Here is a 16,610-nt window from a genome sequence, read left to right as displayed (position 1 = left end):
TTCCTGAGCCCACAACTCTCGAAGCACCTTCTGAGGCATGTGAAATGAATCTCATAGATGTGTTTGATAGGGAGTGTAAGTTTGCCAGTTGCATAGAAACATTTTTCTTGTCCTATGCATTTATGGACATAGACAAGGCACTGGAAAACTCTTTGATCAAGTCCCTCTGAAATCTTATATGTGCCAAATAAACTATTCAGTGACCTAAGGGCAAAGGTTGCTGATGCATACTCACCTGTACAATGCCCTCAACTCACTGATGGGGGTTGGACAGTGGAACTTTGCTTCACAAGTTCTTTTCTGGTGGCCGCTGCTACCACCATAGCATCTACTGGGGGAGCCTTGCTTCAGCAGGCCTAATCCTTTGGTGCAGCCAAGTATTCATCTGTTTTTTTGGGGACTGGCTCTGTGACATCTGGATCCTTCTATGCCTGGCTGGAGAGGAGGTTCACCATCTCATCCACCTGGCGAACTACTCAGGATGCAGCTGAGCTGGCTGGAACATCTCAAGAAACACCGACTCCTCTTGGGAAGAGGCAGTCAGAAGACTAACCATTTTCCAGTCTCAAAAGCTTGAGTACTTTACAGAAAGACGTCCTTCAAGGAGTGATCTGGGGAACACTTCCCCCTCATCGAAGTCAGTGTCTTCTGTGAGGTATTTCTGTGGGGAATCTAAGTGCCTCCTCTTGCATGTATGCTTATGGGGGAGGGTCTCTGGTGGGGTGTTCTGGATAGGACTTAGAAGTGTTAGTGGAGTCCTGAATGAGGATGGTCTCAAAACTCATATGGGCCAGCTGTTCTGATGTGACAGGATATATAGGCCTTGAGACCACAGCAGAGAAGTGAGACAGGGGTGGACCCGAGGGAGGTAAAAATGTCTTATCCACAGAGGAATAGAAAGTTTTCTCTATAACACTGAAAGCAGAAGACATAGGAGAAACAAGAGCTGCCCTGGCAGAAGCCAAGGACAGCTGCCCAAGATGGCTCAGAGCATCACCATGACTTTGCCTCAAGGGAGAAGTTTGAGCCAAGCAGTCCAGTACAGAGGCTCTGAGAGAAAGTGACACCTCTAAAGATCTTGAAGTTGACCCTAAAACCCCATTTCTGGCACCGACACTTTGGCTCTGAGATCCCTCTGCCTTCTGTAAAGGATCAGAGATGTTGGAATTGAGGAAGGCCAAGCCTTCGCATACGACATAGACAGACTCAGAATTCTATGTTCAATGGATCCAAAATCATAGGCCCAATCAGGGACTGGGTAGGAGCCAATGGCAGGCTCACATGTCTGATGAGAGACGGAAGTGTTATAACTAGCAACTGAACCTGGACTTGGAGTAACTTCCTCATCGCCCTGTCCACATCAGCTTCCGTTAGACTCCCAGATCACCTGAGATAGAATGAGGTGGAAGGTGGCCTGGAATATCTCGGCATCTCTTGGAGAAAGGGTGAGTGTATCTGAGAAGTGATCAGCTCCGGGATAAAGGAGGAAGAGTGGTGAGCTGCAGACTTGATTTGGATGTTGTTGGATCTGATGGACATCCATTTTCAGGTGGAGTTGAACTTGGAATAGCAGAAGACGAATGATCAGGAGATCGTTTCCTTCCTTCTTTACTATTATTTAATGAATCACCTTTGGCCTTCTAAGGAGAATTCTTGGAATGGGGAGCTCCAGCAGATACAGAAGTAGAAGTAGTGGAACATAAAAGACCATTCAAAAGCAACTTTTTGCAGCGTTCAGCCAGAGCATGGTGGTAGAAACCTGCACATATCTCACAGTATCTAAATGTGAAGAACAGAAAGAGTACACACACTCCTGGTGGGTGTCAGAGTTGGTATTTTGTACCCAAAGGAGGTGCATGTTTTAAATCTGATCAGCTTTTCTGACATTATTACTGTCTAAAAAATAAACAAAAAACAAAGAGGACAAAAAAGAAGATTACCAATAATAGTAAAAAAAAAATACAATTACCAACAATGGTAAACAGTTAGAGTATCAGAACACAGGTAGCAGCTGGGGTGAAAGTTTAAGAGTAGAAGGCCTATGTCAAATGAGGATACAGAAAAAAAACATATATTTTTTTAAATGCTAGAAAGGGGAGGAAGAACCAGAAAAAGATGGAACTATAATGATATACAAGAAAAAAATATAAGTGCTACTTACCTAATGTTGTAGATGCACCTGAGCTATGGAGACAACGTTCATTCGCTGAAGCAGCAAATGAGATATGGGGTTACTCTATTAGTGAGGGGGATTATGGTTAAGAGGAGGAGCTCGAGCTACTGATCCAAGTCTTTAGAAGCGGCCAAAGTCAAATCTGAGGTCAGATCAGAGACATCAGTTGAAGAATTAACAAAAAAAGATAACAGATCAGTATTTTTTTTAAGAACACGAACAATGTTTAGTACGTTCTGTTCCCTTGTAAGCTTTTTTACAGTCTGAAGCAATTATTGTTCCTGAACATATGCTGGAAATAAATTTCTTAACAATGTTGTTGAACTGATATTATTCCAGTCTGTTTCTGGTAAATTTAAGTCCCCACTGACTATTATTCTTCACTTCTGTGTTTCATACAAGAAATGTATGAATTCCTCTAGGTCATCAGTACTTTACTCTGGTAGTCTATACACTCCAACAACTGTTATATGTTCTAGAGTTGTGTTTATTGTCACAGTTTGATAATCTACAGTATTGGTGTGATCACTGAACATGTTATAATCTCAAGTTTCTTAATCTTTAATCCCTATGATAACACCATCACCTGATTTTTTGCTAGAATGTCTGTTACAGTAAAACATTTATACCCTGACAGAACTGGTTTCCAGTCATCATTCTTTAAATGTGTTTCACAAACAATAACATCAGTCTTAAGGAAATGTAATTTGCCAGTAAAAAACTTGATTTACGCAACTAGCAGTAACAATCATTAGGGATTTATCAAATGCTGCTATCTGTGAACTATTTCAACCTGGCAAAAATCCTGCCTTGTGTTTGCCAAATATTGCAAATTATCTGCTACAAAAATTCTCTTCTCTGCTCTTGACAAGTGTACGCTATCCTGTTTAAACACCAGAATTAGGCTCAGATACTCTACACATTTCCATTTTTTTAAAACAGGACATTTTTTCATGCATGGATTTACTCAAAAAAAAACAAACTTTTAATTCAATGTGAATAAGGGATTTGTGAAAAATCTGCCCTTAACACCTGTACAAGCTGTGCCATTTAAGATAGCTGTAAGTTTCCATACTAGCAGTCAGAGTCTTTGTGAATGAGATCATATGTACCAGCATGAAGAAAAACATATCCATACTTCCTAATGTTAAGGCATTATAAGGCCTTTCTCACATCCTCTATTTTTGCTCATGACAAGCATAACATTATTCAACATTCATTATCCTGCATCAGTTCTTCTAATAATTGTATTTTCAATTAAAAGAATATCTTTCCTGAACAGATCCGAAGAATCTTCAACGTCTAATTCAGTAACACCTACTCTATGAATTGTTAGAAAAGAATGATCTTCATCACCATTGTCTTATTAATCCCACTGTTTTCATTCCGTACTACATTTGCAAGCATACAATTGTCATCCCGCTGGCTTTGTACCTCCACAGCTTGAGCCACATAGTCAACTTCTGTCTTTCTCCTCTTTTTTTCTTACGGTAATTTTCTTCAATCCTTCCACATTCAATTTTTATTTTTTTACCTTTTCACCTACCACATGCCTCTTTTCTACCTTCTGTTTTGGAAAAATGATGCCTTTTTCAGTAGAATGAAGGTTTTCCGGTAAAAAAAAATGCTAGCATTCCATGTAATATGCGTGTTACGTAATGAAGCAGTGTCCTTTTTGGTATATACTGTCTTTGTTTTATAGACACTAATCAGTTTCTTTTTCTTCCTTATTTGTTACCTTTCTTTTTGATTTTCTTCAATATGCTCTGAATCCTCAGATTGCAGAGTACTTGTATCCAGAATTCCTAAATTGACATGATCTTGTTCAATAGGGATTGAGTGATCTTCACTGACAATTGACACTTCCTTTTCTAAACGTGTTTTATTTGCTCTTTGCCTAACATTAATCTCATCAGTCTAGTCATTAAAATATGTAACAGTTCTCTAAGCTGTACCAATTGCACAAGTTTAATTGTCATCAGTAAGCCTAGATTTACTACCAATAATGGTAAGCAAATCATCTAAGTTTTGGCATGAGGAACACAGATCTCCAGTGTTATCAACTGTTAACCTTTAAATATACATAGAATTGTGTACACTGCACAAGATACTTGTGCTTTAGCAAATCATTACTTCCTCACACAGTGAAAAACAGTGGTAAAAATTTATAAATCAAAATAAATATTCTCTTACCAGACAGGTGCACAGTCAATCACAAACCAACACAGGATTGTTTAGATAAGCTCTGGATTGTTCTCAATGCAGTCCGTGAGAATTTATAGCTGAATAGGCCTCTTGGGATGGCTAGAGTTTGCCTGTCTAAAACCTATCCCCTTCTTAAAAATACAGTGAAAATTAGAGGTAAAACAACAAATTATAAATCAAAATAAATATTCTCGACTACCAGCTATGCCCTTCTTCCTATAAACAGTGAAAAAAAGTTACGCATTCAGCATAACATTCCATCTGTGTTGTCCATTTTCATTCTTCCTCAACTGATGGGTTTGGATCCAAGACTTTGATTAGACTCAGACACTTCTACCAGACCACTGGATTCAAACCTCTTGAGCTCCTCCCTTTATCCATAATGCCCCACCAACTTAACATACCTTAGATTGAGTTTGTTGCCCCTAGATATAAAGGAACAACCTATTACATAAATTAACAAAGGCAGAAACCAAGAAGGATGATGGAGTTCAAACAAGAAAGAGAGATTCCTGTACAATTCTTATAATTTTTCCAGAAGCAAAGGATGGTGGCAGGTGTGCAGGAAGAAGAATGAAAATGGATAACACAGATAGAAAGTTATGGTGAGTGCACAACTTTTTATCTGATGTCCTATTCATTTATTCCTCAACTGATGGGACAGAGTCCCCAGTTACTAGAACCTTGGGTGGTCCTCATAGAAGGATATTCCGGAGTACAGCAGATCCAAAGGCTGCTCTGTTCCTGGAAATCAAATCTAATTTGTAAGGAGCGATAAAAGTGCGAGAATTAGTCCACACTGCAACTGCACAAATGTCATTGAAGGAAGCTCTTAACCAAAAGGCTGAAGAGACTGCCATAGACCTTGCTGAATGAGCTCTAGGAGCCTTAGGCATTGTTAACCTTTTTTTTACTATAGACAAAGGAGATACATTCAGTTAACCATTTGGCCAATCTAACTTTGGAAACTGGTTTGCCCAATTTGTTAGAGAGAAGGAAACAAACAGGTTAGTTTTCGTGAAGTCTTTGGTACTATGAGGATAAAAGTGTAGTTTTCTATGCACATCCAAAAGATGAAGCATATACGCTCCTTTATTTGAAAAGTTTGGAAAGAAAACTGCCAAAGACCTGGTTTATATTGGACTCAGAAGCTACTTTAGGCAAGAAAGGTAGGTTGGCTCGCAATGACACCTTGTCTTTGTGAAAAAAAAATAAACAGGTAAGGAGGTTTAGAAGATAAAAAAAACAAGTAATCTCCGTGGTATCCCCGAAGTCTCAAAACAACCCACTAAAGTGTAGTGGGTCTAAAAACAAAACAGTGTAAGAAACTTCTCTGTGTGGAAGATTTTCAGTCCATATAATTCTAGTTAATCACTGTATATTAATCAGACAACAGTAGTAGAAGTAGCGAACGTAAACTCGTCAAGTCAAAAAGTAATAATAGAAAATATATAATTCTACAGCATTACTAAGTATTCGAAAGTAATCCAAGCAAGGCAGGCAGTCTGTTTCCAGTCGAAATCCTTTATTAAGTACACAGACAAGCGATCCAAGTAAAACAAAAATAGAGTAATAATTTCCTCACAAGATTTCTAAATATATATATACTTTTTATCAGGCATGGGAGTGGTTTATTGTGCTGTAAAACAAAGTGTTATTGGTACACATGTTAAATTCACATCCCTTCCCCCATCAGTGTGACATTCGAGCTGGTCCTGCCCTACCTAGTAGCTGTCATAATAATATATAGCCCTAATGTACTTTAATGGTACATCTTATTTAACCAAATTATTAAGTCTGTGATTTTATACAAGGCAATATACTACATGGCTGGAAATATATCAACCTTAGTTCATTTTGCGATCAAAAATTATATATAAATATATACATATACATTTTGCATGTAAAAATCAGTTTCTATTTTCATAACCTATTGCTAACAAAGATCGCTTTCGTCCTTCTAGACTTCTTCAGGTCTGTGTACAAGAACCCTAAAAACCTATATAATTGTATAATTAGTTAGTATTGTTATTACCATCATTTTGAATAAAGTGGAAAAAGAGAACCAGAAAAAGTAAAAAATATGTATGTATGATGATGGAAACAAAATATACACTTAAATGTCAAATGATTTAAAATGGTATTTAAAACCAATTTGTAGAAAAAAATAAAATAAAATACACTTAGTCATGTAAACAATGTGGCAATTTCCAGTGCACTTTTAACTGAACAGTAGTAGTTTAGTCCAGGCTTTCTAAAAGAGTTCAGCTTTAATTGCCACATGAGTTCCTGTTTCTCCAGAATATTCGGGATGTCTCCTTCAAGATCACCCATGTCTATGCGATCCAGGATCTGGAACTTAAAACCTGTGTGTCTTTTTTGAAGAGAAAGGTGTTTGGCTAGTGCATTATTTTTACATCCAGAGCGGATTTCTGACAGATGACATGAAATCCTTCACTTGAGTTTATTTACAGTCTTGCCCACATAGAATGCATCACATTCATTGCACTGTGCCCTGTAAATTACTTTTTTAGTGTTACAGTCACCCCCTGCACTGGCTTTTATGATCTTCTTCAAATAAGGGCAATAAAAACTGTCACCTTGCTGTATAAATATACAAAATGTACAATTAGTTTCACATCTTTTAGTGCTTTTCTCACATGGTCTAGGTTTAAATTCAACAAAACTTCTAATATTCCTGGCCTTCCTATAAACAAATGATGGAGCTTCACCTAAGATGTTAATCAGAAAAGGGTTTCCTGTGACAATGTCCCAGTTTTCTTCAATAATATTTTTGATACTGTGATAATCCAAAGTGTATGTCAGGATGCAGCTATTTTTGCATTTGTTATTCTCTGTGGGATTACTTAACATTTTTCTACTGGGAAGGTTCTGGAGTTCAGATACTTGTCTAGCTGATGTGATGGTGACCAAAAATGGTTTTCCAAGACAGAAATTTAAGATCTGCCTTGGCTGAAGTTTCAAAGGAAGTCTGGGTTAAGTCCTGAAGCATAATAATTAAATCCCGAGGAGGAGGATCCTATAACAAAGGTACAAGTAAAAAGGCTCCTTTGAGAAGGTCTTTACATAGTTTAGAAGAAGCTAAGTAAGAGTTATTTTCAACCAGGTGGAAATCAGGGATTGCAGCCAACTGAATTTTAGTAGCTGAAAAATTAGCTCATTCATTGAAAATTGAAGGCAAAAATTCAAGGATAGATGGCACAGCTGCTGTAAAAGGATCCAGGTTGTTGCTAAGGGCCCAGAAAAGAAATCTCTTGCATTTACTTTTGTAAATCCTTCTAGTAGAAGCTTTTTGAGAAGATAGCAAGATATGATGGACTGGGGAGGAGTGCCTGGAATGCCTAGCAAACCATGCAGTCGGTTTGAAGATTGTTATATCTGGATAAGTTACACCTGTTGGGTGAGACAGGAGGTCTGGAGTGGGATCCAGTATCCAGGGCAGATGCACAGGAGGAGGCCAGAGGAAGGGGAATCAAATCCAATGAGGCTAGAAGGTTGCAATGAGGATAACTGTGCTCTTCAACTGGAATGCTTTCTGTAGAAATTTGGGAATGAAAGGTAATGGTGGGTAAGCATAAAGGAGATTTGAGGGTCAGTTGTGGACTAGTGCACTTCTTGATGACTCCCCCTTTGGAGGGATCAGGGCAAAGAACCTTCTGCACTTGTTGCTGAGGGGAGATGCAAGCAGACTGCAGCACGACTGGCCCCATCAACGGAAAATCCTCTCCATCACTTTGACATTGAGAGACCACTTGTGAGCATTCAGAATGGACCTGCTTAGTCTGTCCACAATTATGTTGGATTTCCCTAGAATGTGCATTGCTATCTGAAAGTGACTGGAAGAGATTTCCCACTGCCACACTCTCATTGCTTTTCGACAAAGTGTATAAGATCTGGTTCCTCCCTGTTTGTTGATGTACCAGACCACTAACATACTGTCCGTCTGAGTGGTAATTATCCTGGATGGGAGAGCATCTCAAAAGACCTGCAACATTTAGGAGAACTGCTCTCATTTCCAGAACATTGATATGCATCTTGGCCTCTTTCTGGGGACCACATACTTGGTCTGTCCTTCCGTAGTAGTGAAACCTCCAGCTGGGAGGTGTCCATGGTCACCGTAGCCTTGGGAACAAATGGACGACCTTTTGAAAGTTTGTTCGAATGAATCCACCAAAGAAGGTACCTTTTGAATGCCTGTTTGAAGCTGACTGGAAGAGTTACAGGATGTTGAAGAATGGACCACTGAGTCAACAGCATTCACTGAAGTATTTGTATGTGAAACCTGGCCAGAGGAATGAGGGTGATAGCTGCTGCCATGGGTCCCAACACTTGTAAAAGTAATCGTGTTGGAAGAGAAGAATTTTGTATTACTTTCCTCACCTGGGATCTCAGTGTCTGAATTTGAGAGGAGACCTAGCTTTTGAAGGAGCTGGATCTGAGGAAGTCGAATCTGACTTTTTGTGCATTTTTAAAGGAAGCTCCAATGAAGAAACTGCCGAGGAAGAGTGGCCCGGGGACCTTTTACGTGACTCCTTTTCTTCGGTCACTGAATCTGGTTTCCCCTTGTCAGTTCTTTGTAGTGGTTTGAGCTGCAGCTACTGAAGTAGAAGAGGAAGAAGGAAGGAGGCCTCTCAACACAATTTATATCTGCAGTTAATAATAGCTTTGGAGTTAAATCCAGAGCAAATTGAACAATCCATATTTAAGTGCATGGGTCCTAAGCAATAAACGCATTCCCTATGGGCATCTGAGGTGAGAAGCTTATGCCCACAGGTAAACCACTTTTTAAAACTGGTTGGCTTGTCACCTATTGTTATCCAAGAAAGACAACTGCTTACAGACCCTAAAGACAGAGACTTTTTTTTTAATACAAGAAATAAAGAAAAAGGGGGGAAAAAAAGAGCTACCAACAATGGTAGGAGCAGAGTACTCTAGAGAATAGTCTTAAAAGGAGGAGAAGAGTACCAACGATGGTATTTTAATTAGGTACTGTGAAAATGGTAGCTAAAAGTGTACTACAAACTGATTATGGATGGCAGATATGAGAATAACAAATATAACAGAGAATTCTAAATCAATAACTCACAAAAAAGGCTAAATATACCTCCAAAGCTCGACAGTGACAGGATCCGTCTTAAGCTAATGGTGGCAAACCAGATCTGACGTATGTTAGGTTGGTGGGGCATTATGAGTAAAGGGAAGAGTTCGAGAGTTTTGGATATGATGAGCTGGTAAGAAGCAGCTGAGTCAGATCAGAGTCTCAAATCCAAATGTATGTTGAGGAACGAATGGAAAGGGCAAAATCAGATTAAAAGTTATGTACTCGCCATAATGATGCATCTGTTTTGCTCATTTTCATCCATTCTCAACCTTTGGGTTTTGAATCTGACTTCGGCCACTTCTCAGATTTTGGATCTGTAAGCTCAAGCTGTTTCCCTTACTGATAATCCTCTCTCAAGCCCCATATTACCTCAGATCAAGCTTGTCCGCTTGACATCAACACATGGAAAGAAAAACAATTCTATAAATGCCTAGAAACATGACAAGAAAGGTATCTGGAGCAAAGAGGGGGAAAGATCAAATGGGAATATCTCCAAGTCATACCAAGGGACCATACAGATGTCAAAAACAGGCACAGCAGGAAACCATAAAAGCCGGCAAAAAATAAATACTGTCACACCAATACGGAATAAAATAAAGAAAAAAACTTTAATGTGAGCGCTTTCGGCAAGCACATTAACTTACCTTCTTCAGACAAACAGTTGTAAAACAATTTTGGTTCTCCTTATATACTATTAAGCTGAGTGAGTTAATGAGTCGGCCTACTTAACAAGCAGGAAAATTTTAAAGTAGCCTCGCCACTCAACATCAAATAAACCATAAGTTGCTATATATATATTTATACATTGTTAAGTTTATAGTTTTTAGTTAATAATTTGGTAATTTTGTTGAAACATCGTTATGTGTTTATAATATTTATTGGTGTTTGACATATTTCTTTATGAGAATAAGATTTATATAGCAACTTATGGTTTATTTGATGTTGAGTGGCGAGGCTTTTTCTTTATTTTATTCCATATTGGTGTGACAGTATTTATTTTTTGCCGGCTTTTATGGTTTCCTGCTGTGCCTGTTTTTACCAGTTTTAGTTTTCGTTTGTGGTTTGTTTGACCATACAGATGTCTTCTTCCAAAGGAAGAGTGGGGGGGGGGCAGGTTGTGGAAGTATGAAAACAGACAGCATAGATGCAAAGTTATAGTGAGTACATAACTTTTGTATCTGATGTTGTCTTTTTCATCCATTCCTCAAACTTTGGGACATAGTCCTCAGATAGTATCAACATAGGGCTGTTTCATGGAAGGATATTCCAGAGCATGGCAGAACTGAACATTACTGTATTCCTAGAAAGTATGTCCAGCTTGTAATAAGCTATGAAGGTATGAGCACTAGACCAAGTAGAAGCAGCGCAAATGTCATCTTTAGACATTCTTGATAAGATGGCAGAAGCAGTGGAGACTGACCTTGCGGAATGAGCTCGTGTTGGTCTTGGTAAAGACAAGCCTTTGTTTTTATAAACATAAATATATTCAGTAAGCCATCAAGCTAATGTAACTTTAGACACAGACTGTCCCAACTTAACTTTTGAAAAATGAAAAACAATTGGTCTAACTTCCTGAAAGCTTTTGTTCTGTGGAGATAATCCGCTGCCTGGCTACATCCAATAAATGAAGCATATATTCCCTTTACTGCAGAAATTTGGGAACAACACTGGTAAGTTAATGAACTGGTTAACGGCAAATTCAGAAGTGACTTTCAGAAGACAGGATAGATAGGAGTGAAGAGAAACCCTGTCTTTATGAAAAATGATATAAGGTGGCTAGCAATACAAAGCCTGAAGCTCAGAAATTCTTTTAGCAGATGTAATGGCAACTAGAAAAATGGTTTTCCATGACAAAATTTTTAAACCAGCCTTTGCTGTGGGTTTATAGGGAAAGGCCTGAAGAAGTCAAGCCCAAGGAGGGATAGGGTCCCTGATAGGTGGCCTGAGCAAAAATGTAACTTTAAGGAAGGACTTGCATAACCCAAGGCAGCCCAATGACAAATGATCTTTGCCTACATGAAAATTGGGGATTGCAGCTAGCTGTATTTTGATAGTAGAGTAACTTGTCCTATTATGAAACACAGAAGCCAGAAATTCTAAAACTGCTAAAATGGGTGCTGAAAAGGCGTCTAGATTTCTCTTGCTAGCCCAGACAGAAAATCATTTCCATTTGCTCTTGTATATCTTCTTACTGGAGATTTTTTTTAGAAGAAATAAGGATGTGCAAAACCTGGAAAGAAAGCCTGGACTGTCTAGCCATTACTGGAAGTGGAGAAACCAAATGGTTAACCTGGGGGCTTGTATGTCCATGTGAGGTAGCCAGTCAGGGTGAGAAAGAAAATCCAGATCATCTAGAACCCAAGGAGGGAATATCAGATGAGATCAGAGGAATGTGTGCCACACTTGAGGCTAGAATGAGGCAATGTGGATCCACTTGCTCTTCCATTTAAGAGTTTTCTGTAAAAACTTTGATATGAGTGGTGTGGGAGAGGGTACACATAAAGGAATCAGTGGGGCCAATCATGGATCAGAGTTTCTCCTGGTGGCTTTCCCTCTGAGGGGAATTAGGGCAAAGAACCTGCTGTATTTAGAATTGTGGACAGAGTCAAACAGGTTGCAGTATGACTGGCCCTACTGACGAAAAATCTGTTCTACTACTAAAGGTTTGAGAGACCACTCATGATGCATAAGAACAGATCTGTTCAGTCTACGCTAAAATGCTGAACTTCCCAGGAACGTGTGTTGTTAAAAGAAAGTGGCTGGATAAGATCACCCATTACCACACTCTCACTGCCTCCTGACACAAGGGGTAAGAGCGAGTTCCCCCCATTTATTGATGTACCAGACCACTGACATGTCGCCTGTCTGCACAGCAGTTGCCCCTTGAAGTAGAATGTCTTGAAAAGCCTGCAATGCTAGAAGGACTGCCCTCATCTCCAGGACATTGATGTGAGAGTTGGCATCTAAGAGGGCCTAGTGCCTTAAGCTGCCTGTCCCAGATAATGCTGACCTCCAGCTGGGAAGCATCTGAAGTCACTGTGGCCTTGGGCAGTGGGAGAACAAAGAGACAGGCTTGTTTAACATCTAGTGCATGAATGCACCATGATACATGCTGTCAGCAGATCTTTGAGATTCAAATAATAGATGTCATGGGATCTTGATTCATAGACCACTGGACTGCTAGGGTGCAATGACATACGCTCATGTAGCATCTTGCTAAGGGTGGAAGGTTATATGGAGGCCACCATTGACCCCTGAAGCTGAAGGACCAGCCTGGCTGGTGGTTATCAAAGAGATGGTAGATGTTTCTCTTGGATCTGTAATTTGGACAATCTGGACTGAGGAAGCCAAGCTACGTGAGAAATTGTATCCAGATGAACCTTTATGAACTCCACAGTTTGAGAAAGGAAGGAAGGAGGTGAGACTTGACATAGTTGACTGTGATGCCCAGGTGCAGACATAAATGGAGCAGGTAGCCCCTGGTGCATGTCAGTAGATGCCTGGTAGGAGCCATGAGGGAGCAGTCTTTGAGGTAGGAAACATCCAGAATCTCAGCAATCTCAGCTGAGCTGCAACCACTGCAGTACATTTGATGAACACTGTGGTGGTTGTGAGACCAAAGGACAGGCCACAGAGTTGTAAGTGACTGGCTCTCAGCTGGAAGTGAAAGTTCTCTTGGATCGTCTATTTTTATGTGATAGTATGCATCTTGGAGATCTATCAATCACATCCAATCACCCTTTCACAAAAAGAGGGAAAAATGGACTGAATTGTGACCATTCTGAACTTGAAGTGTTTCACAAATTGGTTTACGTGGCTTAGGTCCAATATTAACCTGAGGCCCCCCATGTTTTTTGGCACCAAAAATAATACTGAATAACTTCCAAATCCTTGTTGGCCTGGATGGACTTCTTGGATGATTCTTTTTCTTAGCAGCTTTTCTACCTCTGAAGCTGCTTCCTTCCTGTTATGGGGGTGGTATGTTAGGAAATGGGCTGGGGAATGCAATAACATCTGGTAATTATTCTCTGCATCCAAGCATTATTGGTGATGGATATCCAGGTTTCCAGGTGCACAGATAAGGGCCCACCAGACTGCTTCCAGAGTGCAGCAGCTGGACAACCATTCAGGGATGCTGAAAAGAGTTCTCTGTAAAGGGACCTCTGTAGCCTTGGTTTTGTTGGGCCCCCTGCCATGTGGGTGTCATCTGCCATTACAGCTCCCCCCTCAGCTGCGGGATCTATCTCCATAGGAGTCCTGAGAGAACACTTGCAATTTCTGTAACCACATCTTTCTACTCCCTTTCTGGTTTCTTGAGAAGGTTCTCTGAGGAGTAGAAAAATTCATCCCTATGGCAGACAGGGTTTTCTCATCCTGTTCACTCCTGGAGAACATCCTCCTAATAGTAATGCCTGAACCCACCTCTCTCAAAACACCTTCTGTAGCATGTGAGATCAGACACATTGAGCCATTTGACAAAGACTTAAGTGTGGCCAGTTTCAAACAGACTGGCTTTTTATCGTCTGCTAACATAAACCTTGAGAGAGGTTTGGTAGGCTCTTTCATTAAATCCCTCCGAAACCTTGTGAAATGTGGCAGATAATTCAGCAACCACAGGGCAAAGTTTGCTGAAGCAAAAACTTGCTTCCCGAATCTGTCCAGTGCTCTAGACTCTCTGCCAAGGGGATAGAAAGAGTTCCTTTTTGGTGGCTGTAGCAACCACCATGGCATCAACTGGGGGACCCCTGCTCCAATGGGCACAATGCTTAGGTGCAACTAGAGACAAGGGGATTAAGCTTAGGAGAGAAACAACCACCACCAACAGCAATAATATCTCTAGAAGCTTTATTTATGTATTTTGTTAGTACTATAGAGGATGCAAGAGGAAAAAGAGAATGAAATGAAAGGACACTGACAAAAGAAAGTGACCTTAAAACTGACTTACCTCCCCAAAACATGTTTGAACCATGAAGAAACCACACCGGCTCACTTAATCTGGAGCTTGAGAGAAGATTACGGGTAAGGAGAGGAGTTTAAACTATGGATGGTCGGAGAAGTGGCCAAAGTTGGATCCGAAACACAAAGGTTGAGGAACAAATGAAAAAGACATCATCAGATCAGTAGTAAAAAATAAAATATAAATCAAAATAAATCTTCTCACAAACCAACAAAGGATTGTTTAGATAAGCTCTGGATCCTTTTGGTCACCCCTGCATAAGAAGGGCCAAAAAATAAATCTCTATACAAAGGGGAATTTAAAATCTCATTTTATAATAATCTGAGAGGTTCTGAGAATGCAGTCATGCAAACCTCCTCAAAACAGGACCGGTGGCCATAGCTATGGAAAAAGTATCACAGTCATACACACACTGAGTGACCTGTGCAACAGAAAAACTAAATTAAAGATTTTAAAATTGTGAATAAATCATTCCTTATACTTTCACAATTAGACAGATAAACTTTAACATATGAGCCTGACAATTCAAAATTCTGAAAATCAAGTTACAGAAGTGTACAGTTTTTCCCCATACTTATCAATAATTTTCCTGTCCTTATCACAAAGTGAAGGATTGGAATTCAGCAAGTCCTCAGCAGCAGTGGGATTAACTAAAGCTATAGCTGATGGGTTAGGTTTAGGAATAGTGTATAAAAATTTAAAACTCTAAGGAACTTTATAAATCCTATCTGCCTTTTAAGGGGCATTGGCTGACTGTCAGGAAAACTGCAGGTGGTAACACACATCCTATAAAGTAGAAAGAACAGGAGGGTGGTTTCTGGAAATCCTTTCTGTTACAACACAGTATTTTCTGAGGGACTGAGAAACCTTAGTGTTCTCCCACTGAAAACACTGGCACATTCTAGCAGCAGTCTCAAAGAAAGAGACCCCCCCCACAGAGAGAATCAGAAACTAAGATCTCTTCAGTCTGAATCAGAAATCTGAAGAGAAAACCCTGCACTTGTCTCCTCATCTTCCTGTTCAAATTCAAAATCTTGAATCTCTTCAGGAAGAGGAGATCTTTTTTTTTTAATACCAGAAACCACTTTACAAGAGGGATCAATAGCCTAAAATAAACCCTGAGGAACAAACAGTAAACTACTCCTGTCTAAGGAAATTTTAGGAGGAGAAGACATGCTTAGTTTTCGGTTTCTTTTTGACAGGAAAAATGGGGTCAACCATGTTAGTAATGGTATCAGCAGCTTCTCCAGGGATGGGAACAGCATTCTGACATAACAGGGAAGCCTTGCCTGTTTCCTCACCCAGGACTGCCAAGTATGGCTTTCCTTTATCCAGTGAGGTGACCAAGTCTTTGGGGAATCCCTCTTGGCCCTGCCAAAATAATCAGTCACGATTCCCTTTTCTCATCTGTAACAGATGTATGCTCAACCTTGGCAAACGTGAGAAATGAACCCTGAGTTGGCCTCCAACTGGGTCGTGATAGAGGATGCTGACTGTCTTAGGTTCTTAATATAATGCAGATGTCCAGTAGAGGCTGGAGAGCAGAAGTGTCTAGATGCATCTTTTTCAACTTCTTAAAAGGTGGCTGAACATCCAGGTGGCTGGACTCAGAAGTCATGGCTCCCTCAGCATGTAACTTCAGACATTGGTTTTCTAGCTAAACAGAAAGGAAGGACAAACAGCTATGAAGGGTCATTGGTACAAAAGTCTAAAAAATAGCACACTAAGTAGAATCATATGGGGACTCTGCCTCTCACACTCACTATTTCCCCTTTCTGGATGACAAGTAAAGTGGTGAATCAACATAAAAGAAAGAAGGAAGAGACCCCAGTGGGGTACTTATCTACTGGAGACTCAGGAAATGGAATAAGGTAATGAATGACTTGACAGACTAAATTCAAAAAGTAATGCATGGACTGGCAGTAAAGAGGATTAGGTGCCATAAGTCACTTATGTACCTTTCTTTCTGGACGTAGGACATACATCTGACATAAGGCACTTGGAAGATTCTGAGGCTTTGGTATGCTGGCCAGACATATGGCTATCCTCAGTAGGATATCCCTTTAGTAAGGAATACTGCAACAGTGATAAGGAAGGACATCTGACTGTTTTGTAAGTTTGTTCCTTTCTACAGCTATTGGTGGAGGAGTACT

General features: G+C 40.0%; 1 protein-coding gene across 1 annotated transcript in view; it reads right to left on the bottom strand.

Moving 5' to 3' along the window:
• The window catches only part of CCDC138 (coiled-coil domain containing 138), a 1,743,291-nt gene that overhangs the window by 45,458 nt on the left and 1,681,223 nt on the right, over nt 1-16,610 (bottom strand). The window lies entirely within an intron of this gene.

The sequence above is a fragment of the Protopterus annectens genome, chromosome 5.part0 (genome assembly GCF_019279795.1).
Source record: "Protopterus annectens isolate FY-2018-M chromosome 5.part0, PAN1.0, whole genome shotgun sequence".
Taxonomy (NCBI): domain Eukaryota; kingdom Metazoa; phylum Chordata; order Ceratodontiformes; family Protopteridae; genus Protopterus; species Protopterus annectens.
The sequence above is the reverse complement of the archived record's forward strand: the minus strand, read 5'-3'. Positions and strand labels throughout refer to the sequence as shown.